At 42.7% G+C, this 26,090-nt stretch overlaps 1 protein-coding gene and 1 pseudogene across 19 annotated transcripts in view; one reads left to right on the forward strand and one right to left on the reverse strand.

Annotated features, from left to right (window-relative positions):
- The window catches only part of PEG3 (paternally expressed 3), a 48,563-nt gene that overhangs the window by 1,425 nt on the left and 21,048 nt on the right, over positions 1 to 26,090 (forward strand). For 6 of the 19 annotated variants that reach the window (XM_077130573.1, XM_077130590.1, XM_077130572.1 and 3 more), the window contains exons 1-5: positions 13,547 to 13,683; positions 16,675 to 16,758; positions 18,539 to 18,582; positions 19,587 to 19,717; positions 24,439 to 24,515. The gene's annotated coding sequence lies outside the window, so the exon portion shown is untranslated. Of the gene's footprint in view, positions 1 to 4,717; positions 4,854 to 11,903; positions 11,965 to 13,128; positions 13,294 to 13,546; positions 13,684 to 14,319; positions 14,434 to 14,770; positions 14,851 to 16,674; positions 16,759 to 18,538; positions 18,583 to 19,586; positions 19,718 to 24,438; positions 24,516 to 26,090 lie in introns of those variants that run through there. The other 13 variants (XM_077130577.1, XM_077130576.1, XM_077130591.1 and 10 more) reach the window with 10 other exon arrangements.
- On the reverse strand, positions 6,683 to 7,485 carry LOC143658573 (large ribosomal subunit protein eL8 pseudogene; annotated as a pseudogene).

Genomic DNA, 26,090 nt, shown 5'->3' on the forward strand with positions numbered 1-26,090 from the left:
ATCTTTATAACTGTGCTTTTTTTATTTTGTTTCTTTCCTTTCTTTTTCTGGATACCTTTTATAGACCCCCTCCACTTCACTGAGAATTTTAAGTTTAATACCATGTAACAGGTCTGCAAAGCTTTACTGTAAAGAGGCAGATAGTAAATATTTTAGGCTTTGTGAGCCATGTACACTGTGTTGAAATCACTGGACTTTGCCATTGTAGTGTCAAAGCAAACATAGACATATGAACTATTAGGTGTGACTGTGTCTCGTAGAATTTTTCTCTGGACCTTAAAATTTGAATTTCATATAATTTTCATTTGCCATGAAATACTATTCTTTAGGTTTTTTCCTACCTTTTAATCAGTTTTTAATTCCACTGTGTTGTACATTATGTGGGCTGTACAAAAAAACAGCAGGCTGAATTTGGCCCCTGGGCTGCAATTTGCTGAACTCTACCATAGAATATCATAGCATAGTGACTGAAACTGTATGCTGCGCAGTCAGAAGTGGGTTTAAATCTTGCCTCTGTTATGAATTAACTGGGTGTATTGAAGCAAGTTAATGCATCAGTCTGAGCCTCATGTTCTTCATTTTGCAAGCAGGTAGTGCTGGTTTGAAGCTATTATGTACCCCAGAAAAGCCATATTCTTTAAACCTCATTCAGTATTGCTGGGTTGGATCTTTTTGATTGTTTTCTTGGAGATGTGACCCACCTGATCATGAGTGGTAACTTTTGATTAGATAGTTTCCATGGACATCTCCCGCTGAAGTCTCCACCCATTGAAGGTGGGGCTGCTTTCTGGAGTCTTTAAGAGCCAGCAGAGTCCACACAGCCAGAGACCTTGAGGATGCATAAAGCAACCCTTCCCCCCCACTTGGAAGCCATTGAAGAATCTCTGTGTGTGTGTGTTTCCAGCTGAGGGAGAAACCCTGAATGTCATTGGCCTTCTTGAGTCAAAGTATGTTTCCCTGGGTGCCTTAGTTTGGATATTTTTATAACCTTGCCTTAATTTGGTCATTTTCATGGCCTTAGAACTGTCAGCTTGCAACTTAATAAATTCTCCTTTGAAAAGTGGTTCCATTTCTGGTATATTGTCTTCAGGCAGCTTTTGCAAACTGAAGCACAAGCCTCCCTCCTCAGGTTGTCAGGTTGAGTTAATAAACCTGAGGGGTCTTACACAGTGCTGGAGTGCAGTGAACTCGGTGTCAGCCGACTCATGTTCTTTTTTAAGGACAAACAAGGCACATGCTAGGGGGTGGAGGCAGGTATCTTGGGTTTAAATCCTGGCTATTTACCAGCCATGTGACTTGGAACAAGTCACCCAAACTCTCTGTGCCTGCCATTCCTCAGTTGTAAACTAGGAATTATAATAGTACCTACCTCAGAGAGTTGTCCTGAAGATTAATAAGCTAATAATTTTAAAGCTCTTTGAAAAATTCCTGTAACAGTTAAATTCCCAATTAATATTAGCTGGTTTTATTTCAGAATATGGCATAATTGGTTTTGAAAACCCCTGTGCTATGTAGTTAAAATGACAGGCCTTTTTCTCTTTTCTCTGAAGACATACAATATATAAAGCATAGGAATTGTTTGTTCCTTGGAAGTGTGAAGAAAGTTGCACATAAATGGCAAGGGCTTAGAGCACTTTTTGAGGAAATCACTACCTTGACACTTGCCAAATTTTTATGTCTTCCTTTCAAGAATGATCCATTTCATTATGGATTTCAAATTTAATAGCCTAGAAATGCACCAAGTTGTGGTTGAGAGCTCAGGCTCAGGAGTCTGACAGATTTGGCCTTGATACCTGGCTCATCCATTTACTAGCATATAACCTGGATCAAGATATTAAACTCTCTTGAGAGTTTAATCTATAAAACCTGGATCTTAATAATATCTACCTCATAGAGCTGTTAGGAGGATTAAATGTAATAATGCATGTAAAGTGCTTGGTGCCAGACCTTGCCATTATAAAAATTTTAATAATGGTAGCTATTATTTTTATTAACCTCCAGGGCACCCTCAAAGTAAGACCCATTGAGATTGAAAGCCATTTGCTAAATTCGTAAACAGGCAACTTCTCTTACTCTAGGTTTGGAATGCTTTATAGTACTAGGGAATTATTTGTACTAGGGAAGTTGCCCCCCTAAACCCATTAGTCATCAGTTTATTTTTTTCTCAGAAAAAAGGGGGCCATTCCTTGAAGATTTTCAGTGTAAAATTTAGGATTGTGCTGGGAGGTAGTAAGCATAAGCAGAAAGACCAGGTTTATATCCTGGCTCTCTTACCCCATTTGATGAGGGCCACACAGAAGTAACTTTCTTTCTGAGTTGCAGATTGCTCATCTATGAGGCAAGAATATTAGTTGCAACCTCATTAAAGTTGTTGGGAGAATTCACCCAGATAGGTATTTTGTAATAACAGCTTTATTGAGATATAATTTGTATACCACAGAATTACCTATTTAAAGTGAACAATTCAGTGGTTTTTAGTGTATTTTCAAAGTTGTGCAGTTCTGTTGATTTTAGGACATTTCCCTAAGGTCTTCTGCACCACTCCCTAGGCAACCACTGATCCTTCTTCCTTAATGGCCTTGCCTGCTCTGAATCTTTCATATAAGTGGAATCAGGCAATATGAGCTTGTGTGACTGTCTTCTTTTACTTAGCATATAATGTTTCTAAGGTTTGTCTAGCTGTGCAATAGCATGTATCATTACTTTGTTCCTTTTTATTACCAGGTAATGTGCTGTTGTGTAGCTATACCACATTTTATTTACGCATTTATCAGTCGGTGGGCATTTATGTTCCATTTTGACTAATATGAATGATGCTGTTATGAACATTTGCATGCAAGTTTTTGCATGGACATATGTTTTCATGTCTCTTGAATGCATACCTAGGAATGAAATTGCTGAGTCATACTGTAACTCTGTGTTTAACCTTTTGAGCATCTGCCAGACGATTTTCCAAAGTGACACCTAGATAATTTAAAAACCCTTAATCCAGAGCTTGGCACAAAGTGAGTGCTCCAAAACAAGTTAGCTAGTCTTGTAACACATTTTCATTATAAGAAATATGTTTTTGAAAGCCACTCTTCTAAGTTTATTAAGTGAATTGGCAAGTCTTCTATCTTTATACCCTGAGATAGTTTGTGCATATTAAGAATATGCCATTGAAAGGACATTTCTTTGGCCATTTGAAGGACACTTCCCATTAAACTGAGATTTTAAGCAATTTCTGTTTTCTCTAGATAATAATGGTTTTTTTAATAAGGAAATGATTTCCTAATTTATTAGCATAGAATTGTAGAGCCTAGAGGTTGAAGAGTCAGACTTCACTAGGTAGGCGGCTGTGGGTGAGGCTTCATGAGCCTGAGTTTCTCTGTATGTAAACTGGAGGTGATGCTCGTCTCTTAGGTATTGCAAGGATGATCTATAAATGCATGTAATGCTTGATGCAGCATCTTAGACACAGGAAGTGCACACTGAATATTAGCTTCTGTCTCATGGAGTTTGTATCGCTAAAATGCCTGTGCTAGGTAATAAAAATAAGCTAGAAATGATTGATGTTTAGAAATATTTACTTTCTAGGAAAACTCTTCCTAATTCTTCCTGTTTTACCCCTTCTTTCTTTGGTAGGTCAATTTTGATATTTTTATTTTCTTGAAAATGTTCTTTTACAGTAAAATTTTCATATTCATTAGTTTAAAATCATAATGGGGTTTTGCTTTAATTTAATAGGTAATATATGTCGTTCAAAATTTAAAAAGGAGAAAAGAAATACAGTGAAAATTTCCTTCCCATTTCCTATCACCTTAGTTAACCAGGCTCAGTAGTTTGGTGAATATCTTTCCAAAGTTATTCTATGCATATACAAATAAATATGTATATACGTATGTGCTCTAGTTTGCAAGCTGCCAGAATGAGATATACCAGCAATGGACGGCTTTTAAAAAGGAGAATTTATTAAGATGCAAGTTTACATGTTTTAAAGCCATGAAAATACCCAAATTAAAGCAAGGCTATGGAAATGTCCAATCTAAGGCATCCAGGGTAAGATTTCTTGGTTCAAGAAGGCCAATGAAGGTTGGGGTTTCTCTCTCAACTATAAAGGTACATCTGCTAGATTTCTCTCCAGGCTTCTGGTTTCATGAAGCTCCTCCAGGGGCATTTTCCTTCTTCATCTCCAAAGGCCTCTGGCTGTCTGGGCTTTAAAACTTTTTCCAGGATTGTTCCCTTTTAAGGGCTCCAGTGAGCAACCCCACCTTCAATGGGTGGAGACACATCTCAATGGAAACTATTTAATCAAAAGTTACCACCCACGGTTGGGTGGGTCACATCCCATGGAAACAATTTGAAAGCTCCCACCCAGCAATATTGAATGAAGATTAAAGAACTTGGCTTTTCTGGGGTATACAACAGATTCAAGCTGGCACAGTATGTTTCTCTTTTCATTTAGCAAAGGATACTATGTACACTGTTCAGTAACTTATATTCTTTACTTAAGAATGTATCTTGAAGATCACTCCCTAAGAGTTTTCTGATTCATTTTTGTGTCCGTAGAACTTTTATCTTATATATGTGCCCAAATTTATTTAACCAATCCCCTCTTTATGAACATTTTGGGAATTGTTAGAATTTGTAAATCTCTCTTTTATCTGCATCTGGTTTTCTGCTTTCTGATTCTATTTTATTTTTATCTCAGTGACTGTCTTTTTCCCGTTCTCCTAAGATTTATCTTGTGTTGGGTCTCTGGCGAAACCAACCAGATGAGAACACGTTTTCTCCCCTTGCCTGATGATCTGCATGTGGAAGTCATACCACCTCTCTGTATCACTCATTCTCATCGTCTCCTGGGGCATTGACATGTGAGTAAGTATGTGTGGAGCTCATGCCGTTTTAGGGGTGGAGGACTTGGAGAAGCTCTGAATGCTGCTCGCACCTGGGAGAAGTTCCTGGAGGTGCTCGAAGGTTGTGGCTTCCTTTTGTCCTTATGTGGCCTACAAGACCCTGCAATGCATGACCCCTCTCTCCTTTTCCAGCCTTGTATTGGGCCATTTTGTATTCTAGCCACATGGCTGTCCATTTTCCTTTTTGCCTCATAACTTCTGTTCACACCTGAACCAGGAGTGGCGTGTCCTTCCTCACCACCTGGACCAGGTCACGCTTCCTACATAAATGTAGTGTGTCTTTCATCATGTTCACTACCTGCCATTTCATGTTATTTGCATGGTTACTGGGTTGTTTGGCTTTATCCATGATCTGTAAGCCTCATGAAGGCAGGGACTGCATCCACTTTGTATTATTGTATCTCCAGTGTCTTTATGTAGTTGATAGTGCCTGTTTGTTGAATGAATCAGTGAACATCTGCCATTTGGCCAGTTCAGGATTAGAACTTTTTGGCGACTTGAGGAAAAAATGGATGAATAACCTGGCATTTTTCAAATAAGTAAGACATTTTCACTTGCATGTTATATTTCATTTCTGAGTGTTTTTGCTTCCTCTGAGGGAAGGTGCCTAGTGCCGTCATGGATAGGGCATGTGTGGTGAACTTTGGGTAGGTGAGCCTTCCTGGCATGGCATAGGAGCTCATGGCTCTGAGCCTTAGTGCCATCTGCCATATCTAACTACAGATATTTTTCTTTTTATAATATTTGATTGGTGACAGAATTGCCCTTTGCCCCTCTGTAATCTTACATGTAGTTAATTGTGTTCAGGAACCATCTTTAATATTTATATTTAAGATTAGCTTTTGTGAAAGAGTTGGTTACCTTAAATTTGAATGTTTGGATTGATGTTTTTGTTAAATTCCTTGAGCACATTAAAAAAAAATGAAGATTTTCCTTAAGGAAAATTTGTTAGCATTATTGAGGGACTATTCAAATTTGTATACTCAGATACATACTTATACAGCACTGAATGTATATGCAGGAGTCCTAAATATTGAAGAGCTGGTTTCTTTATTTATTTTACAAAGTAGTGTTTATCTTAATCTGATCATTTATGCAACAAACTAACTATGTGCCAGTGACTTCCAGAGTTAGAGATCTGGCAGAGACCTCTCCAGACTCCCTATTTGTCATCTCCACTTGCTTGAGTCATAAGCATCTCAAATTAAACATATCCAAGGAGAGCTCTTGATTTTATGCCCTTCCCTTGCCCAAACTGTGTCTCCTAAAAACTTACTAAATAGCATTTTTGTCCATCCAGTTATCCAAATCAGAAACCTTGGAATCATTTCTGATACCTTTTTTCTTTGTCATCCATATACAGACAATCAATAGGTTTTGCCTCCAGAATGCGTCTTGTATCTGTTCACTTCTCCCTGTTTCTACTGCCCCCACACTAGCTCAGACCAGTGTCATCCTTTGAGCAGACAGGAAAAATAGTCTCCTAACTTCCCTTCCTGATCCCTCTCTTACTGTCTCCAGGTCCTTGGTTTTCCACAGAGCCACGTGAATCATCTTAAAGTGGATTCTAGCAGACCTTATTCAAATGTCTTCAGTGGCTCCCCATCATATTTAGGATTAAAAGAAAGATCTTTATTTTGTGCTAGTTTCTAAAGAGCTAGATCAAGCTTTAATCTTGCTCAGGACTAATGTATTTCCTTTTCACCATGGCAGAGTCCCCAGTTGATTTTTTTATTTTTGAGGGAGAACTTTTATTTTTTACATACAGCAAAGTCAACTGTGTTCATTTAACCCAGTTTTGTGGCACGTTCTTGAGCTTTTGCCTTCTCCAGCTTGGCAATGTGAACCACAGATTTCGGACCCAAGACATTGCCTCCCCAGTGATGGCAGATCTCATTGTATCTGTTGTTGTAATTGGTCCTAATAGCTTCCACCAACTTAGCTAGTGCTCCTTTGTCTTCCAAGTTGACCTGTGTGAAGGTGACATTGGTACAGATCTTCCTGTGGATGAGGCATCCCCGCCTGCCCTTCCCCTTGATGATATAGTATGGGACTCCCATTTTGTGACACAGGGTGGGCAGGAAGACAACCAGCTCGATGGGGTCCACGTCACGTGCCCTCACCAGCTGGGCCTTTTTGTTTTCCACCAACGTCGTGACAGTGTTCACCCCTGCTTGAAGCACAAGCGGCCTTTTAGTGGGGACATCCTCTTTGATGGCAGCTTTCTTCTCAGCCTGGGCCAATAGCCTCCGGTGCTTTTCTTGCTTTGCTCTCGTTTGTACTTGTGGGCCAGCTTAAGCAGTCCAGTAGCTTTTTGGCAGTCCAAGGCCTGGGTGAACTGGTTGATGGCTGGGGAGCACGTTTAGTTGCTTTTAGAGGAGGGCGCTTTGCCCCTGCAGCTGGATGTAGTAGGGCCATCTGACAAAGTGGATGAGTTCCTTTTGGGCTGGATGTCCTGTTCACTGCCAGGATTCTTGGGCTTTTTCTCAAGCAGGAGATTTACCACCTTCTTGGCCTCCTGTTTCTTCGCAACAGTAGGGGCTGAGGCCACCTTTTCCCTCTTCCCCTTTGCCTTCTTTCCTTTTGGCATGTTGGGTAGCAGGGTGAGAGCCCCAGTTGATTCTTGACTAAATTTCTCTGGGTGTAAAGCTGAGACAACCAGAAACTTCTAGATGAAGAAAGAAGGGATTCAAAAAGAAGGGAAAATATATCAAAAGTTTAGGAACTAACTTGCAAAACACTGAATTAATCTTAGGTAAAGTAACACTAATCAAGAAAACAAAATCAATAATAAGGACATGGATTCACTCCTGACAAAATGCAATTACAATCAGACATTTAAGTGTGACTTTCAACTAAAATTCTCAAAGACAAAGACAAGTACCCATTAAAATGTATATTCATATGGAGAAGGTGAATAAGAAAAAGAACCAATTAAACATCTGAGAAATAAAAAAAAAGCTATTGTAATAAAACATTAAGAGAAGGATTATTCAGAAAGTGCAGAGAAAGGATATGAATAATATAAAAGGGAAGATAAGAAAATGGAGCATACATTAGGGGTGGGCAATTTACTGTGATAATAGAGTTTTAGAAGAAGATAATAGAGATAGAATGACAAGAAAAGCTATTGCTGGCCAAGACTTTTTCCAAAATGAAAGGACGATCTTCATCAGTCACATAATTCCTGAGCAGGATAAACAAAAATCCATACCTAACACCTACCCTAAAAGCTACAGAGGAAAACCAATGTTGTTAGAAGGTACCAACATTTAAGACTGACAGCAGACTTCTCTTAAGGAATAATAAACATCAGAAGACAATGGACTAATATCTTCAAAATAAAGAAGATAACTGTCACCTTTACAATCCCATAACTTGCTAAATTGTCATTCAAAAATGTCTTCCAGAGCCATGTCCAGAAATAACCACTTTATATGCTTACTAAAAGACTGACGTAAGAATTGAGTATAATGAGGGGAACAAATGAAGTTAGAGGGAAGGAATCAAATTCAAGAAACCAGATTGAGCATATAAATCATCAAAATATTAGTAAATCTAATCATTGATTGTAAAATATGACTTTTTGGTTTGTTTTGAAAAAGCTGTAACTAAAATTCTGAACAATAACAAGGAACATGGGAACAGGTAATTCAGTAAATTGCTAAGGCATACCATAATCCTTGCCTTATTACTTTATGCTTTTTTAAAAAAATGTATACTTTTATATATAAACAATGATTTTATATAAAATGCTTCTTCTTTTAAGGGATTCCAGTAAAGTAATCAAGACCCAGCTGGAATGGGTGGAGTCACATCTCCATCCAATCAAGTTTAATGCCCACACTTGATTGAATCACACCTCCGCGGAGATAACCTAATCAAGTTTCCAACCTATAGTACTGGATAGAGATTAGAAAAAGGGGCTGCCTTTACAAAATTGGACTAGAATTAAAAAATGGCTTTTCTAGGGTATATACATCCTTCTTTCAAACTGGCACAGTGGGCTAGCAATCTAGATAATTTTATGAGGCTGGTGTAACTCCGATACCAAAATCAGACAAAAATAGTGTACAAAGTATAAACTTAGATGCCAAAATCAAATGTAAAAGAAAGAATCCAGTAGTCTCCAGCTGCAAGTTATATAAAAGCATGCACTCATAAACATGGTCAAGTAGGGTTAAGTGTGCAAAGATGTTTCAAAATCCAAAACTCTGTCAGATTTTTAATGTTAATTTACCACATTAGTGGATTATATGAAAAATAAAGTATAATCATCCCAATAGAGGCCAGAAATTCACTATATAAAATTAGATTTATTCATGATAAAATTTTTAGAATTTTAGAATGTCCTTAAAGCCCCAAAATAGGCTCTACAAAAAAGTCATCAGTGAACATTTTTTACGTAATGTAAAACATAAGTACCCCCTTTTGGGTCTAGAACAAGACTTGTTTCCTGTCACCCCAGAGGTAGCCAATGGCAGATGATAATGAAAAGAGGTATGATTGTCAATTAAAGTAAATGGTAATGAATGTTCACATAAAAAAAATGAAAGGAAATATATAGGCAAGCCATTAGAGCTAATAAGACAGGGTCACTAAGTTCACTGGATAAAAAGTCAACATATAAAAAGCAATAGGTATTCTTCCCCAAAACTCAAACCCTGGTCCAAATCATGAGAAAATATCAGGCAAAACCAATAAAGAAACATTCTACAAAATACCAGTTTACTCCTTAAAATTGACAAAAGTCATGAAAAACAAGGAAATACAGATAAACTGTCATAACCTCGAGGACATGTTACAGCTGTGTGTAATGTGGGATCCTGCAAAGGAAGGAAGGCATTAGTGGAAAATCAGGTAAAATCCATAGTTTAATTGGTAATATTATACCAGCATTACTGTCTTCACTTACACAGATCCACCAAGGTAAGATCTGACCATCAGCAGAAACTGTTTGGGGAGCGATATACAGAAATGTTTGTAAAATATAAAAAAAACCAGCTTTGCAAGTTTTCTGCATAGCTGAAACTGTCCCCTTCCCCCCCCCATCCCTGCCCGTATCATGGTTATAACTCAGATAACCATTTAGAAGATTAATAGGGAAAAAGACCTCTTAAAATCATATATTGCGTTTATGGGAAAAATTACAGCATATTATTGATGACTACAAAAGACATGAATAAATAGTGCTATATGCCATGGTCATATATAGTGTTTTCTCTAAATTGCTCTATGGATTTAATAAAAGGTTAATTGAAATCCCAATAGGATAGTTCATCAAACTTGACAAGCTGATTCTAAAAGCCATTGGAAGATAGAGGGCTAAGAAGAGCCGAAGATGCTTTTTAAAAACAAGCTAGAGCACTCACCCTTTCAGATTATCAAGATATTATAAAGCTATAATAATTAATATGGTGTTTTATAGCACCAAGATAGACAAATAGACCAACAGATCAGAATGGAGAATTCAGGAACAGGCCCACTCATGTATGGAAACTTGATATATGCCAGGGGAAAAATTAGATCCCTACCTTAATACGAGCAAAAAGAATCATTAAAAAAAAAAAACAAAAAAACCCTACTTAAGGCTATTAGAAAATCTCTATGAACCCATTGTAGGGAGGGATTTCTTAAATAAGGTATAAAAAGCAGAAATCTGAAGGAAAAAATATTAAATTTTACCACATCAACAAAAAACTCCTTATGAAAAAAGGTAATAGAGATTTTTCTTTTAAGTTTGTTTCTAGTGAGGAATTTGAGCTTTATTCTAAGTGTGGATGGGCTGGGGATTGGAAGATAGGAGGTAATTCAAGCATTATGTCTTACTTGCCTTTAAAGATCAGCCTGGATGCTTTGTGGAAATTCTGTTAGAGGGAGGGATCTGAAGTGGAAGCAGGTGGTCAAGTGAATAGGCTCAAGTCCCCGAGAGCGAAGGGGGATAGGACTGCTGTTGAGAAGGGGACATGTGGGGCAGATTTGGGATGTGTTTTGAATGTACAGTCAGTTGGATGCATTGATGAGTTGGATGTTGGTGGTAAGGAAAAGAGGAATCGAGGACAATTGTTGAGATTTTTGGCTGGAGTAGCTGGGTGCTGTTTACAGAAACGGAAGAAGAAATCAGTTTTTCTGTTTTAAGCACATTGAGTTGCCTTTTAACGCCTGTGTGGACAGTCAGTTGAATATATGAGACTGGACTTCTGGGCAGAGTTCTGTGGCAAAAGAGTTGAATTTGGGAGTCCTTGGCATGTGGGAGTCCTTTAAACCATGAGTTGGTGAGGCAGCCATCTAGGGAGTAGACGTTGATAGAGAAGTCTGGTAGGTTGAGGTAAGACTCTTAAGTATTTAAAGGGTGAGTGGAGCAAAAGGTTTAAGGTACTGACGTAGGGGGTAAACCAGGACAGTACAGTGTCATCAAAAGTAAGAGAAGATAGCTGGGGTTTTTCTTACTGTTTGTTTTTAATGAAGAGGTTGTGGAATGCTGCCAGGAGGTTAAGTGAGATTAAGAGAGAAATGGCCTTTGGATGTGAACTGTGGAAGTCACTGGCCTTTGAATACACCTTCAAAATATGTTCCCTAGCAACCTAGGGAATCGCTGAAATTGTCGGGCATTTTAGGGATGTGAAGGGATGGAAGCCCACAGTGTGTTCAGTGAGGCAGTCCTGTTAGAGACGGTAGAGCCCGCAGTCCAGATCCTAGGCCAATAGGTGGTAGCTGGGAGAGCTCGTAAAGCATGTGGAAGCCAGTGGGAATGACCCAGCATCCCAGGAGAAACTGGTTTTGCAAATGGTGGCCTGTGAGAAGGAGCCAGGGGGCAGGGTCCCGAGATGAGTACTTAGCCGATTTCAAAACGGACTCCAGAACCTTGACCAGATGTTAGAACTACCTGCAGAACTCCAAAAGAGCATCTTTTTGGGAGCCTGGGCAAATGAATTTGTTGGAGAGCTCCCAGGTGATCAGCTAGGTTGCCAAACCAGGGACCTAAGGTAGTATCACTTTCACTTTCAGGAGTGCCTCTAGGATTTCTACAAAGGCTGTACAGGAGCTTGTTTGAAGATGCGTTTACAGAGTAAGCACAGTGTTTTCATTCAGATTTTATGTTTATGTAGCAGGGCTGGGCGAAAGAAGCCGTTGAAGATTTGGAGATCTAAAGCTCCTCCCCCCAATGCAAGCAGCTTCTTAATGTAGCAGGCAACCATCCACAACTGCTTTTTAAGTGTAACTACGAAATGTAATTTTGGATATCACATTCTGTGTGTTCTTGGGTAACCTGTTTGACTACTTTAACTGTACCTTATGAATTTATTTCCTTTAAAATGAAAAAACATACAGTAACATTTTTATTGGCAGTTTTACCAGAATACAATGTAATACTTTTTTTCAGAGTATGTTGGTTTTTGCTCATAGAAACGATGCTCCATGAATGTCCTTGTGTGTAACATTAAGTACATCTCTGGTTTTTTTCCTTCACTTCCTTGAGTGAAATAGATCAAACGGTACATTAATGAGCTTTTTATAATTCACTGATATTATTATTAGAAAATAAATACATATCTCTGGCAATGACATTGAAACAGGGTGGATGGGAGGACGGAAAACCCTTCATCTCGCCGTTACTTTTCCATGGTGGAAACCAATGAACGATTTCCTGTATACCTTTCCAGAAGTTTTATCTACATACATGTTTATCCTCAAGCAGCAAACATGAAAACACCAGTCCACATTCTACAGACCGTTCAGCTACTCAGCTATTTCACTACCTCTGCCGGGAGTTGGGTCCTGTAGTCCCCACACAGCTCGCCACCATCCCGGGATGAATGGGTGGCTTCCTGCCCGAGCCTGGACTCTGCTTACGCGCTGCCGACCTGCAAGTTCTTGCTGCTGTCGAGCGAACTGCAGAGGGTTGCTGTGGCTCAGTGCGCGTGCAGCGCGTGTATTCATCCTGGCCCAGGGGCCCCGCGTGCAATGCGTGTGTTCATCCTGGTCCCGGGGGAACCGCGTACAGCGGGTGGGTTCAGCCTGGCCCCGGGGTACTCTGCGTCCAGCCCATGGGTTCAACCCAGCCTAGGGGACCCCGCGAGCAGCCTGTGGGTTCAGCCTGGCCCGGGGAACCTCGCGGGTCCCGAAGTGGTGTCCACACCGTTAGGGTTATGCATGTCACTGGGGAAGGGTGTCTTCCGTAGGTGTGTCAGCCCTGTGTTTTCCTGTGACTACCAGTGCCTCCCCTTTGCAGATGTCCGGCACATCTCGATCCCACTGCTCCCGGGGTTCTTATTGAGGAGCCAGCCTCGAGCCGATGGTGTGCCCGCGGGGACCGTGCGGATCGAGACCTCGAGCCTGCGGGGCTGGGTTTTACTTGGCAGATGTCGACTTTTCCTTTTTTCCGCGACTTCGCCTGGTGAGTGGGCTTCTCTCTTTTTCACCCCCATTTCTTTGTTTGGGGGTCGCGTTCACCCCCTCCCGCGGGGTCTTGGCTCGGGTCCCTTGCGCCCAGGCGGCCGTGGCGCTGACGTCAACCCCTGCTTCAGCCGTCGCCTAGGCGATGGGTCGTGATTGACAGGGCGTGGGGGCGTGGCAAGGGGCCCGGAGGGATGGCCGGGACGCGGATTGGCCGCACTGGAGTCCCGCCCCTGCGGCGGCGTCCTGACAAGGGGCTGCCAGCCGAGCTGCAGCGCAGACGCCGGGAGCCGCAGGAGGAGGTGGTCGCAGCTATGTCCACCCGCAGCTGGGGGTGTCGCTGGACCCCCACGGTCCTGGGGGCACACTAGATAGCAGGGAGAGCATCGAGGTGAGTGCGACCCCAGCCCATGGAGGCACTGTCATGTGAGGCTCTGCACCCCCAGCAGGGGTGAGGCTGGCAGGGCACGGGAGTGCCGCTGAGGCGCCATCTTGCCGGGGGGCTACGGGGACTACCCCGCTACCTGGTCGGGCAGCAGCCTGGGGCTGGGGTCTGGGTGGACCGAGGGCTCCTGTCGCGGGGAGCCCATGTTCCGGGCGGCGGCCCACGGCAGGCACTATCCCCGAGCGCTGCGGCGGTGCCCTGGCTATCAAAGTGAGTGCCCCTGGTGCCTGGCCGGATCTGGGGCTGCAGAGACCTTGGTCACACTGGGCTGCCCACTCCAGATGTTCTTGGGGGCGGGGCCTGTTTTGCCGCAGTGGCGGCGGATTGGTGGAGGGCCGCAAGGGACGGGGCTGTGGGCGGACCCTGCAAGAGGCCCCGCCTGCTGGGGCGCCATCTGCCGGCATAGCTGGGATTTGCGCACAGGCACTGCCTTGAGTAGCGGGCTGGGGCGGGGCTGAAGGCTTCCAGACAGTGTTCTCCGGTGAGGGCGTGGCCACCTGCAGGCCCCGCCCGCTCGGTGCGGACTCGGCCTGCGTTTGCTGCGCAGGCGCTGTTTTGCCTGGCTGGCTGCAGGGGGCGGGTTGGGGCTGCAGGGGGGCCACCAGCTGGCGGTGCCATCCAGATTGCCGAGGTTGAGTCACTCCGGGGACCGCACAGCTGCTTGATCTGCTTGGGCCGCTCGACATCTGGGCTAAGGTGTGCCGCGAAGCTGTTTGTCCTGAGGGTCGAGGCTACAGCTTGTGATGTCACTGTGGCTTTTTGTCCTTGGCTCGGCCTGGGGTGAGCAGATGACCACCCCTTCCTTCCCTGCCCTAGCCTGTGGCTCTGGGCCTGCCCAGGACTGTTTTCCACCCTGCGTTGTGTCTGGCTCCCGCTTTCGCTGCGGCCGCTGAGTGCGCAGGCGTGGGGGCGGGGCGGCCCTGCGCCCGGCTCTACCCCTGTTGGCCGAGAGGCGGCAGCCGAGGGCTGCTGTGCCGACGCCGTCCCGAGGGCTGGCGGCTGTGCTGGCCGTGGGGCTGCAGCGTCTAGAGCGCGCCGTCAGTGCTGCCCAGGCACGGCTGCCGTCTTGGATGAGTCTTCTTTGCTGGCGTGCCCTGGGCTCCATCTGAATGGGTGGGCAGCTGCGGGCAGTGGTCGTTTTTCTCGCCATGAGTCCTGTCCGTCTGGGCCCCTTTGGAGAGCAGCAGTAGGGCAAGGCTGCCTTCCGGTGTGGACGCGCGTCTGGGTGTATCGCGGGGGCTTCCAGCTTGAGTTCTGCCCCGCGAAGCTTCGCCTGCGGGGGCGGGGCCGCGGCGCCATCTTGGCGCGGGGCGGGGGCGGAGCCGCGGCGGTGCCGCAGGGCGCCATCTTGGGCTCGAGACGTGGCGCGGGCGCCATGTTTCCTGGCGGCTGCGGGGCGTGGGCGTGCGGCGCTGTGGGTGCCCGTTCACTGTGGGAGGGACACACCGGATTCTTTCTCCCCTGTAGGATGACGGTGATGGAAGAAACCCAGTCAAAACTTACACATGTTTGGGGAAGTCTGTCGGTCACTAGTAGAATTAGTAATAGGAGTTGCCTGTTGAGCATCAATCAATGTCTAATAGTTTTTAATAAATAAGCTTTTAATCCTGCCAAAATACAGTTTCTAATATGAAGAAAGGATAATATGTGGTTAAAAAGTAAAATTGAGTTGTCTGTATTAATAATGACATAAACTGGAATAAGCTTTAGAAATATGTAGAAATTAAAATCTAATATCTTGATAGCCAGAAACGATGCAGTTGCTTGGTATTCATTCTTTGTGTGGCTAAAAGATTTTCCTAAATTAATGTGTATGTTTAATTGTATCCTAATTAATATGTTATATTCTTGGAACTTGATTAGGAGGAAAAACGAACGTGTCATAACTGCTAATTTAGTAACTAATTATGGCTAGCATTTATCATGTAATTAATGTGTGCTAGGCATAATTATTTCAAGTTCAGGGAATTTAAATAAATTGTCCCAACAGACTGGGTACACAATTGTGAAGTACCCAGACCAAGAAAAGCTGGTTTCAACTTAAAACCATAGTGCTATGACTCCTGTTCTATGCATTCATTGACTCACGGAATGTAAACCAGAGCCCTAATCATGAAGTTAGTTTTCCCAGGGGCCTCTAAATGATTGAACGTAACCTCTGAGGCCCACTGGGACTTAAAAATATACAGTGTTAATCCACTGAGAGCATGTTTATAACCCCTAAAATACTAAACACTTAAATAATTGTATCATTACTTAATGGTATAATGATGATGATAGCATTGGGAATCTAATATAGGCTAGTCCCTTCAGAATACTTAAATTCACAGCAAGGTTGGACTCTGGCTGTCTGTCACTGGAATAGTTTGCTATGGGCTCTGAGGTTGAGATCTCTGAGTCGCTACTTTCTCTCTGTGAAATGAGGACTAGAAAACTGATAGCATTATGGTGTGAATTAATAGAGAAATAAAAGTAGTGTTAGCACTGTTCACGGTGCTCAGTTACACTGAATAATAGCCTTCTTAGCCTTTTTTTTCCTCTAGCTTTTACCAGCAGCATGTGTCCCCTGCTTTTGAGGGACAGCCAGTGCCAAGTTGCTAAAAAGGACCAAATTAGTTTCTTGAATTCATTTCTTAATCCAAGGCCCCTCTTTACTGTTTTGCACTACTGCTGGTCAGAGAAGGTTCTAAGACGCTCAGAGATTGACTTGCACATTTGTTAATGTGACTTCTTTGGGGAAAGGGTGTGATTACATCCCCAGGAACGGCTGCCCATAGCCCCTCCATCCTGAGAGGGAAAGCTTTCTCTTCTTGATCTCATTTGACATCTCTCTTTGCAGGAGAAAAAGATGTGACTGTTAGGAGGTCATATCTGGTCTGAGGAATCCAGTAACTGCAACGCACATTTGGCATTTCATGTTTTCCGTTCCTTCCCTAGCTGTTCTCTGAGGTTCTATCCTTCCCAGAGACCACTGGAAGGAGAAAGAGGGACAAGGTCCAAACGCTGGGCTGCTGGGTCCAGGTGAGTTGAATTCCTTTTTTGTAGCACCACCCCCATCTTCGGAGTGACCACTGTTCCTTCCTCCTTCTGATACTTCCCCACATGCACACATGTTCATCTAACCATGCAAGCACTATTTGTGCTCTCAGAAGATGCAGAGACTCTTCTGGTGGATCATCTGTACCCCAGCAATTCACCTTGCCCTCTTGCAAGCCTTTGTCATGTCCTGTCTTTTTTTCTAATATTTGCCTACTCATTCAGGCCCATTCTTTGTATATTGTTGAGGTGATTAAAGAAGTATGAAAGATTCATTGGTTAATTCATCAGTTTTGATTGAGTGTATGCTTTGTGCCAGGCGCTGGAAACACATCAACGGTGACAAAGAAAATGTTTTCATGAGGATCATTGTCTATTGGTGAATTAAAGACGTTGAAAAAAATAATTGCGTTATTCATGCCTTTGAAAGTTCACTATTGGTAGATGAAATGATTTGGGCGGGGCCACATAAGGCTTCCCTGAGAGTCAGTGACTTTAAAGCTGAGCTCTGAAGCATGGTAGATAGTAGTGTGTTGATGGACACATAGTGTAAGCAGAGAGGTGAGGGACATTCCTGAAAGATGCAGAGAGAGGAGCTGAAAATCCAGGATGCCTAGAGCAAGAAAGAAATAGAATGGGATTTGATCGAGGCTGGGGAAAAGGTAAGTTGGGGCTAGATTGCAAAAGGCTTTGTAATCTGTGGTAAGTATTTGGCTTGGCCTGAAGTGTGATGGGAAGCCATTGAAGTGTGGCAACTATGGGAGTAACACAACAGTCAGGTTTGTGTTTTTTTTTTTTTTTTTTTTTAAAGGAAGGAAAGACAGAGAAGGAAGGAAGGATGGAAGGAAGGAAGGGAGGAAGAAAGGGAAACATTTTTAAACATTTTCTTGTTTTATTATATTTTGTTTGTTTGTTTGTTTTTTACATGGGCTGGGGCCGGGAATCGAACCGGGGTCCTCCGGCACGGCAGGCAAGCACTCTTGCCCGCTGAGCCACCGCGGCCCGCCCCAGGTTTGTGTTTTTAAAAGTCCATTCTGGTTGTAGGGTGAAGGGGAGCATGAAAACCTAAAGACCAACTTGGGTCTGGGTGAGAGGGGATGGCTTGGATTAGGGTCATGGGAGGTGGGGAGAAGTGAAGCGGGCAGACTTTCAGGGTACTGAGGAGGAGTCTCAATGGGACATGTACTGTCTGTTCAGGGCCTGTTGGCTCATTCAGACCAGTTTCAATGAGTCATTATGCCGGGGAGTGGGCAGAATAATCGACGGTTGGTAGTTGGTTCCTTCAGCAAGCGTTGATCCCGTACCTGCTCTTGGACCAGCTGGTCTGCAGAAGTAAGTGACACAATCCCTGGATTCTGACTACTGAATAAGAGAATTCCAGTTAGATGGAGAGTAAGAAAACATGCTCACCAAGATAGGGGCTATGTTAACGGTGTATCGTCACCTGGGGAAGAACAACAAGCTGTCTGCACAGGGCCCTGAGGTTCGGGTGATGTATTCCTGGCTTCTGAGGGCTCCAGGTAGCCGGTGTCTGTTGCTCAAACCTGTGGAGACTCGGTAACTTTACTTTGCCTGTGGATCCATCTTAGTAAATTCACGTTAATAAAGCTCAGGAGACTGACACATTAGTTTATATTGGAAAATACTGCAAAATAAAATGTTCCTGTTCCCTCACTTCTGTTGTATTAATTTATGGTGGGAGATCACTGTTGCAGGGACCCAAATACTCACAGACGTCTATGATCAGCACATTCTCTCCCTGTAGGCAGACCTACATGGGAAACGAAACCATAATGTGAAGGTTGCTAGGTGAGTATGGAATCAGAACTAGAGGATGAAGTGTTGAGGCATACCGGCCTGTATGATAGCCTGGTTCAGCCATCGTGTTACCCTGAAACTCTTCTCGGTTTCTGGGAAGCTGGAACTTCCTATTGTCTTCACCCCTTCCCACTCCCCACCACAGGTGCACACACATGTCCCTCCATTGCAATTAGGTATGATAGAACATCTCTCACCCCTGTAGATGCTGGGATGGACTGTGCTGCTAGGCACTTTTGTGGTCTGCCTTTTCATGACCCCTCCCCTTTAAAAATAAGATTAGTTAATTATAGCAAATAGAGTCAAGAAGTCACACTAACTTGGAAGACATTTTGTGTCTTTGAAGTTGCTTTACTTGTCTTGAACCATTTTGAAGGGCTGATCATAAAACTAAACTCTTAGATACTATTTCCTCTCATGTTTGAGGAAATCTGTCAAGAAAGGACAACAAGAAAGAAAGTTTGCTAAAGTGTGGTAAGGACTAACGGTTGGCCTAGGTGTTGAGATTATCTGGGAGGAACCACCCAAACAGGCCGGAGAGTGGAGCTCAGGCCCTGCGTAGCAGAGGTAGTGGTCACTGACTTCTTGCTCACATGGCTGTGTACAAGTTCTCAGTGCCCCGCCATCCTTGTCCATATGTGCCATGCTCATAGTTCATGGGACCAACTGGACATCCAAGCCTGGAGCAGTGGTTCATGTAGTGCTTGTTACAATGCCACTATTCTAGGGACCACAGACCCTCCTAAGTCACCACACCTGCATTTCGCATGAGCACCCCAGATGGCTGTGGGGCACGCCAAAGATTGAGAACCTTTGCCCTATAGGACGAGTCAGGCTGTAGTGTGTGATTTTAGGCTTTGAGAGTTTGAATGAAGGGAGGCATACTGATTTTTCTGTCCATGTTGGGTACTTAGGCTGGGTGGTGATAGAGGTCTGGGGCTGGGATAGCATTTTCTTCCAATGTGCGTGCTGAAGTAGAGAATGTCGGTCTGCAGAAAGAGGCAGGAGAATGGCGCAAACGAGAAGAGAGAAGAGTCCACACACCATGCTGTCCCTGAGAGACGAAGGACATAACCTCCTCGGTTCCTGACTTTAAAGGTCTCAAAATCCAGTCCCCTCTAATGAGGTAGGTAGAAGGAGTTAGAGGGCTGAACCCAGGTGCACCTTAATAAAGGACCAAAGTGAGTAGAAATGGGGTGAAGGAGACACCATGGAATGTCTTGTGTCTATTGGGATGTGGGGAGCATGAGTCAGATAATGGGGTCATAGAATTTCTTTGTCTTTCCTCTTGTACCCTCCTCCCAGACACACTTGCAACCCCTGATAGGTGTTTTTAATTAAATTCACAGTTGAACTACTTGATTCAGTGATTCTCTGATTGAGACAAAAGATCTGTTTTGACAAGACTGCCTGATGAATTTTGTCTTTGTCTCAGTGACATTGTGAGAGCCATGCTTTTGTTTTATTATTTTTATGAAATAGAAGTAATATGTTATCAGATATTCAAAGACAGGCTTAAATATTGACGCACAAACCAAAATGGCAACGTGTCACTGTCTTGTGGTGCTCCTTTCACTTAGGAATGAAACTTAGGATTCTATATACAAAAGACTGTTCGACGTTTAGATGACTAATGTGTTTATAAACATATTCTCCAGTAACTGAAGAATGGGAAAGTGATAAGTACCCCTCTACCCAGCCCCAAAGAGTGAGGCCCAGCCGTTTGGCTCTTCTCCTTGGTCTGCAGAGTTGAGCTGACCCGTGTGTGCTCCCACCTGTGCCTGAGTCCTACCAAACATCATCACATTCTTTGAAATCCTGCCCTTGGCTCCTGCTTGATGCGTGGTAGGATTCCTGCTACAAAGAGAGTAGAGGGAATGCGGACACTAGGGGAGTGTGGCAAGCCTGTTTTCAGGGCAGGAAGTAAAGGTGAAGTATTTGCTATGTAGCAAGAATTCCGTTTTCAACCTTGGGACAGATAGAACAGCTGTCAGTGAAATCGGGGTTTGGGTTGGGGGTCAGGTACTTGGCAGAGAGCTCCATCAGTAGATGCACTCCCCCGAGAGAGGTGTATAAGTAGTGGAAGATACAGCATAAATACTTACAGGGTGGCCAGAGACAGGAGTTCTCACAGGAGGGTGCTTGGTTGAAGTGTTCGGAGAGGAACAAGGGAATGAGGCCAAGGGACCCGCAGCTGGGGAAGGGGGTCTGGTGGGCAATATCGAGCCGTGCAGAAAGTGAAGGAAAGGTTCTTGAAAACAGCAATTGAAAAATTTGAAATTTTACTTTCAAATTTTTGTAGTAAGTATTTTTTATTGTTAACTTGTTAAATAGAAATTAGGAACAGGGTCTTTTGTTAATCTTTTTCATTTTATAATTCTTAAACTTTTGTAATCATCTTTTCTGATAGATGTCCCTGTTCTATGAATAGTCTTTATACGGTTTATATAAAGACTTTCTTGCATAAAATTCAAACAATTCAGAGATACAAGTAGAAGAAAAAGTGAAAATTGCCCCCAGTAAAACATTTTTGTAACTCTCCAGAACTCATCAGGATATAGAGTTCTCCAGTTGGATTTGTGTATGCTTTCATATATTTAAGTCCCTATATATGGTGTATTTTCTTAGGTTAGTGAGATCATTATTGTTCATTAAACATTTCAAACTCAAGCTATAAAAATGAAGTTTGTAGCGTGTGGACTGCCAACTCAAGAGCTCACGTAGCAAATCCACTGCCAGTTTTTAGTCTCCCTCTGTGTGTGTATGTGTAGGTACGTGTGTGTCTGTGTGTATGCATGCACTGCTTGGCAACGATTTCTCTCTCAGATTTTGGGATATATAAATATATATCCATCTACAACCTTGCTTTCTAAAAATGGCATCAATTCCATTGTATGGATGTTTTCATCTTTTTCTATGCATATATAAATGGGTATATTTTCAGTAAGAACACCACATGTGCTGAACAGTTTTATTCTATAATATTTCATCTCATGCTTTAGATACTTTTTTATATTATTCATTTCCTTTAAGTTTAAATAAATTGGTACATTCATAGAATGGAATACCATGTGGCTTTAGAAAGAACGGTGTAGATTATATACTAATGTGAAAAGATGCCCATCCTAAATTATTAGATTAAAAAAATGTGTGTATGTGTATATGTATACCATACCATACCATAGCAAAACTTGTGGTATGATCTCATTTTGGTAAAATAACAGGATATTAGCATATGTATAGAATTTAAAAGGTTTAGCAACACATTGCAGTTTCTGCATTGAATATTTTATAATGTTTGAATGTTGTGCATATCTTTTTTGTAATCAGAAAAAATAAAGCTACAGTATTTCTAGAAAACTTGGCTTAATGGTTATTTAACATTCCATTAGAAACTTAATATTTTATCAAACTATTCCATTTTAGAAGTTCAGACTTTTGCATATTCAAAATGACTAATTGTGTGTACCAGTAGTAATTTCTTTTTCTGATTGTTGAATAATGTACATCCTTGTTCTTTTAAACTTTTTTTGCGTGGGCAGGCACCAGGAATTGAACCTGGGGCTCCAGCCTGGCAGGCGAGAATTCTTCCAGTGAGCCACCATTGCACAGCCCACTTTTCAGCTATTGTTAAAGTACTTTTCAAACACTATTTTAAACTAAACTTTTAAAATATATGTGATAAATTCAAACAGTAAAAGGATATTTTGGTATCTGCTTGGGCAGTTTGGACTTGATAGGGTCTGCTCTGTCGATTTCCTTTGACATGGACCCCCTTGTCTTGTTTTCCAGACCACACTCGGGTTTGCAGCCATTTGTGCTGCTGTTTTCTTACACTGACTGTTCTCCAGCAGACTGTGGGGAAAATAGAGGCAGTGAGTGTAAAGGCCCCCGGACCTTGGAACCAGCAGTGTCTTGCTTCCTAAGTTTTCTCCTCTACCCTTTCTCTCCCGTTTCCCAGTGTGTCTTAGGGAAAGCCGTGTTGGAGAGGTCTGTATATGCCATGATCCTGTTTGATCTCAACGAAACCCATGTTTGTTCAGTAGTTGTATTAGCATGAGGAAATGTGTGGAAGGACAGAGGCCAGCTTCTTAATGTTACTGGGGAGGGGAAGGAAGACCTCGTCGTGGTGTGATGTCAGATGAAGCCGGAGTGTGCAAGCTATGTCAGGGATCACCTCTGTCACTCTGACTTCATGTCAAGGCCAGGAACAGTAGTTGGCTCAGGCAGAAGCCTTGGCTCTCAGGCAGCCTTGGCCTGGCTTTGGTTAATCATTGGCATTGCAGTTTGGGAGAGGAGACCCCACAGAGTGCAGGTAAATCAGAGATGAAAAGCAGGTCTCCTGTCTCACTCTCCAGGCTTAATCGTTGACATTTTCATATCCTTACAGAAATACCCTGTGCATATAGAAGCACATGTATGTGTACGTATGAAAACAATATGATAAGCAAAAATACTAAGTAGTCTTTAGTTACCAGTGGATTTGGACTTTTATTTGTTGTCTGTCTGTATTTGTGAGTAGACCTGAGTCCTTTTTTGAAAAAGTTATATTTTGTTGTTAATTTGTAAGATCTAATATTCTGAAGATTAGCCCTTTGTTGGTTGCAGATTTTCCCGATTATTGTTCACCTTTTAAAAAAAACTAACTTTTGGCTTTTAAGAATAGCGATGCGTAGAAAGTCTATGCTACACTGTTGCTTAATTTTTAAAGTCTTAATGGTTTAAATCGGACTATCTTGATATGATTTGAGGCAAGATTTAATTGTAAACAGCTCTGCAGTTTAACAGTGCAGGTTTCTTAACGGCTTTCCTTTCCTCACTGATATGAATAGCTGCCTTAATCAGAAACCCATTTCTTACGTGTAGTGTGAGGGGTCTGTTTTAAGTGCTTTCTCTTAGATTAATTTGTCTGTTTCTGTTTGCCATTTTAACTGTTGTTGGTTTTAGTGTGTGGGCTGGCAGTCCTCATGAGTCTTCCTTTATGTCCTTGTTTTCCTTGGAGTTGTCTTTTCATGTGAACAGTTACTTGACATCGTATGTTGGCCATTGTTCTTAGCATGGCTGGGGGAGCCACCAGCCTCTTGTTTGTGGACAGCGTCTCACATCATGGTCTCTGAGTCTGAACGTCAACAGGAGTGGGCTGGGGGAGGAGAGGATGTCTCTTGGCATCAGTAGAAAGATGATTTGCTGGTTAGTTGTAACAGGAAAGTTTGGGGACTTGAAGACAGTTGTAGTCGAGGAATTGGTCTGTTAGGTGTCCTAGCCATGTATAGACTTTGCCTCTTCTGGTGGCCTTGAGTAGCCTTTATTCCTGAATTAGAGATTTGGAAATGGGCCTAACGGTCCCAAACACCTGACTCGTGTTAGCCACTCTTTGGTCTCTGAGGAAAGTTTGAAACAGGCAGGTTTCCCTCCACAGCGTTTAGTTCCTGGCACTGGGAGGGGGTTTCCAGCCAACAGCACACACGAGTTGGTCATCTTGGGTCTGGTGAGTGGCTGTGATATGCAGGCCTGAGTCGGGATGCTTGGGTTGGCTCCCTCAGCAGACAGGGTTCCAGGGATTGGGCCAGCAGGACCATCCGAAGAGCCGATGGGGAGCCGAGTGGCTGCCATGTGTGTGCAGTGAATCCTAGAGGCTGTGGGGTGGGGCTCTGCTCCTGTGGGACCTTTCTCAGGAGATCTGATAGTGGGTGTGGGAGGAAGGGAGAAAAGCGGAGAGAGAAAGAGCGAGGTAAAAGGGGGGACAATTAGAGGACAATAAATGTAAAGCAGAAGGGAACGGGGTAAAAAGGAGATGAGGTGTGATTGAATTCAACAATACCAGGGCTTCTGTTTTCCAAACCAAAGGTGATCTCCCGGGTGGAACGAGGTGAGGAGAACTCTGGACGGTGGAGAGGGAAGTGTCACGCCAGGCTCCTGTCCAGGTGAGTGAGTGAGGACCAGGCAGGTAGGGATGCCTGGAGGCCGCAGCCCAGCTGCCACAGAAGATTGAGCCCAGGGCATGGCAGACTGTCCCCCTCTGGTGTGCAGGAGCGTCATGTGCAAGCTGTGCCCATCTGTGCTTGAGGGGTCATGGGCAGATTACCTTCTGAGCCCATCTCCTTATGCATCACGTGCAAGTGACAGGAAGAGCACACTTCCTGGGCTAGTGCAGGCACATCATCAGTGTTAGCTCTGTGTGCTGGGGCATGTTGGGTGGAAAGGACAGAGCAATGGCTGCCTTCACGGAGAGATGTGAGAAAGTCAGGGCTCGGGGGCAGCGGTGGGGATGAACATGCTGACAGGTTCTTATAGTGTTGACACTGGTGAGGATGAGAGGTTTGCTCTTTATCTTATATTCGCAATAACTTTGTTCTGTTGGTCTTTTTAGGACAGGCTGTTGGTTTTACTTATCAGTTTTATTCATTTTCTTTTGTGCATTAATTTATGCTTTTATTTTCCCTATTCCTCAACATCTTGGTTTTGGCTTACTTTGACCTTTATCTAACTTTTTAAGTTAAAAGTTTTCATTCCTTATTTAGTGAACATTTGGGAGGAATGCTGTGTTAGTTTTTTGTTGTTGGTTTGGTGAGGGGGATGCACTGACTTGCTTTAGTGAGAACAAAGTATGTTTGCTATACTCCTTCGTGGGTTTGCCACCTTTCTAGACATGTAGTCCAAATAAGCCATTTTCTTGGGAAAAGGGCACTTGTGTTACTGGTCTTATCTAATGTTGAAGGCCAACCCTGATCTTATAAATACATACTTGAGTAATTGGCTAGAAACTGAACTGTTGGCAGTCCTCTCGTCACTTTTATTAAAAGCTGAAATTTATAAGAAAATTTCTACATATTTGAATAGTTAATCCTTTAACGTCATTGAAATCATGCTTTTATTATCAATTAATTTTCCATATGTGTATGTACTTTCACACAAGTCCATTTCTGGACTGTTTTATTCTATAATACATTTATGTCATTACCTTTACCATTATGTTGGAAATATTTTATATGTTTGTATTGTTTTACAGACCATCATTACACCCTCCCCCAACCTCCTGCACACATTTTCTTCTTATTCAGGTTTGTCATATTATTACCCTATATTTTTTCCCAGAAGAACTGGATGATCAATTCATCAAAGCTCCCACCTGAAAAAAGAAAGGATTTTTATTAAAATTGTGTTATAACTTATGATCAAGGAGAAGTCACAACAAATTCTGTTTTCCCATTCAAGAACATGTCTTCATTATTTAAGACTTCTTTTATGTTTTGCCATAAATTTTTGGACTGTTGCTTAGAGAGAATTTGTAGATTTTTTAATTAAATTATGGGCATTTAAGATTGTTTTGTTTTTTCTATGAATGATTTTTTCCTTTTATTTACTGATAAGATTTTCTAGTCCAAAGTAATGCTGACTTTTTAAATCCTTTTTTTTTTTTTTTTTTACTTTTTCCATCAGAATACTTGAGTGGTTCATAGCATGCTTGTTCCCATTTATTTGGAGCAACTCTTGATTGT

The sequence above is a fragment of the Tamandua tetradactyla genome, chromosome 16, assembly GCF_023851605.1.
Source record: "Tamandua tetradactyla isolate mTamTet1 chromosome 16, mTamTet1.pri, whole genome shotgun sequence".
Lineage (NCBI taxonomy): Eukaryota > Metazoa > Chordata > Mammalia > Pilosa > Myrmecophagidae > Tamandua > Tamandua tetradactyla.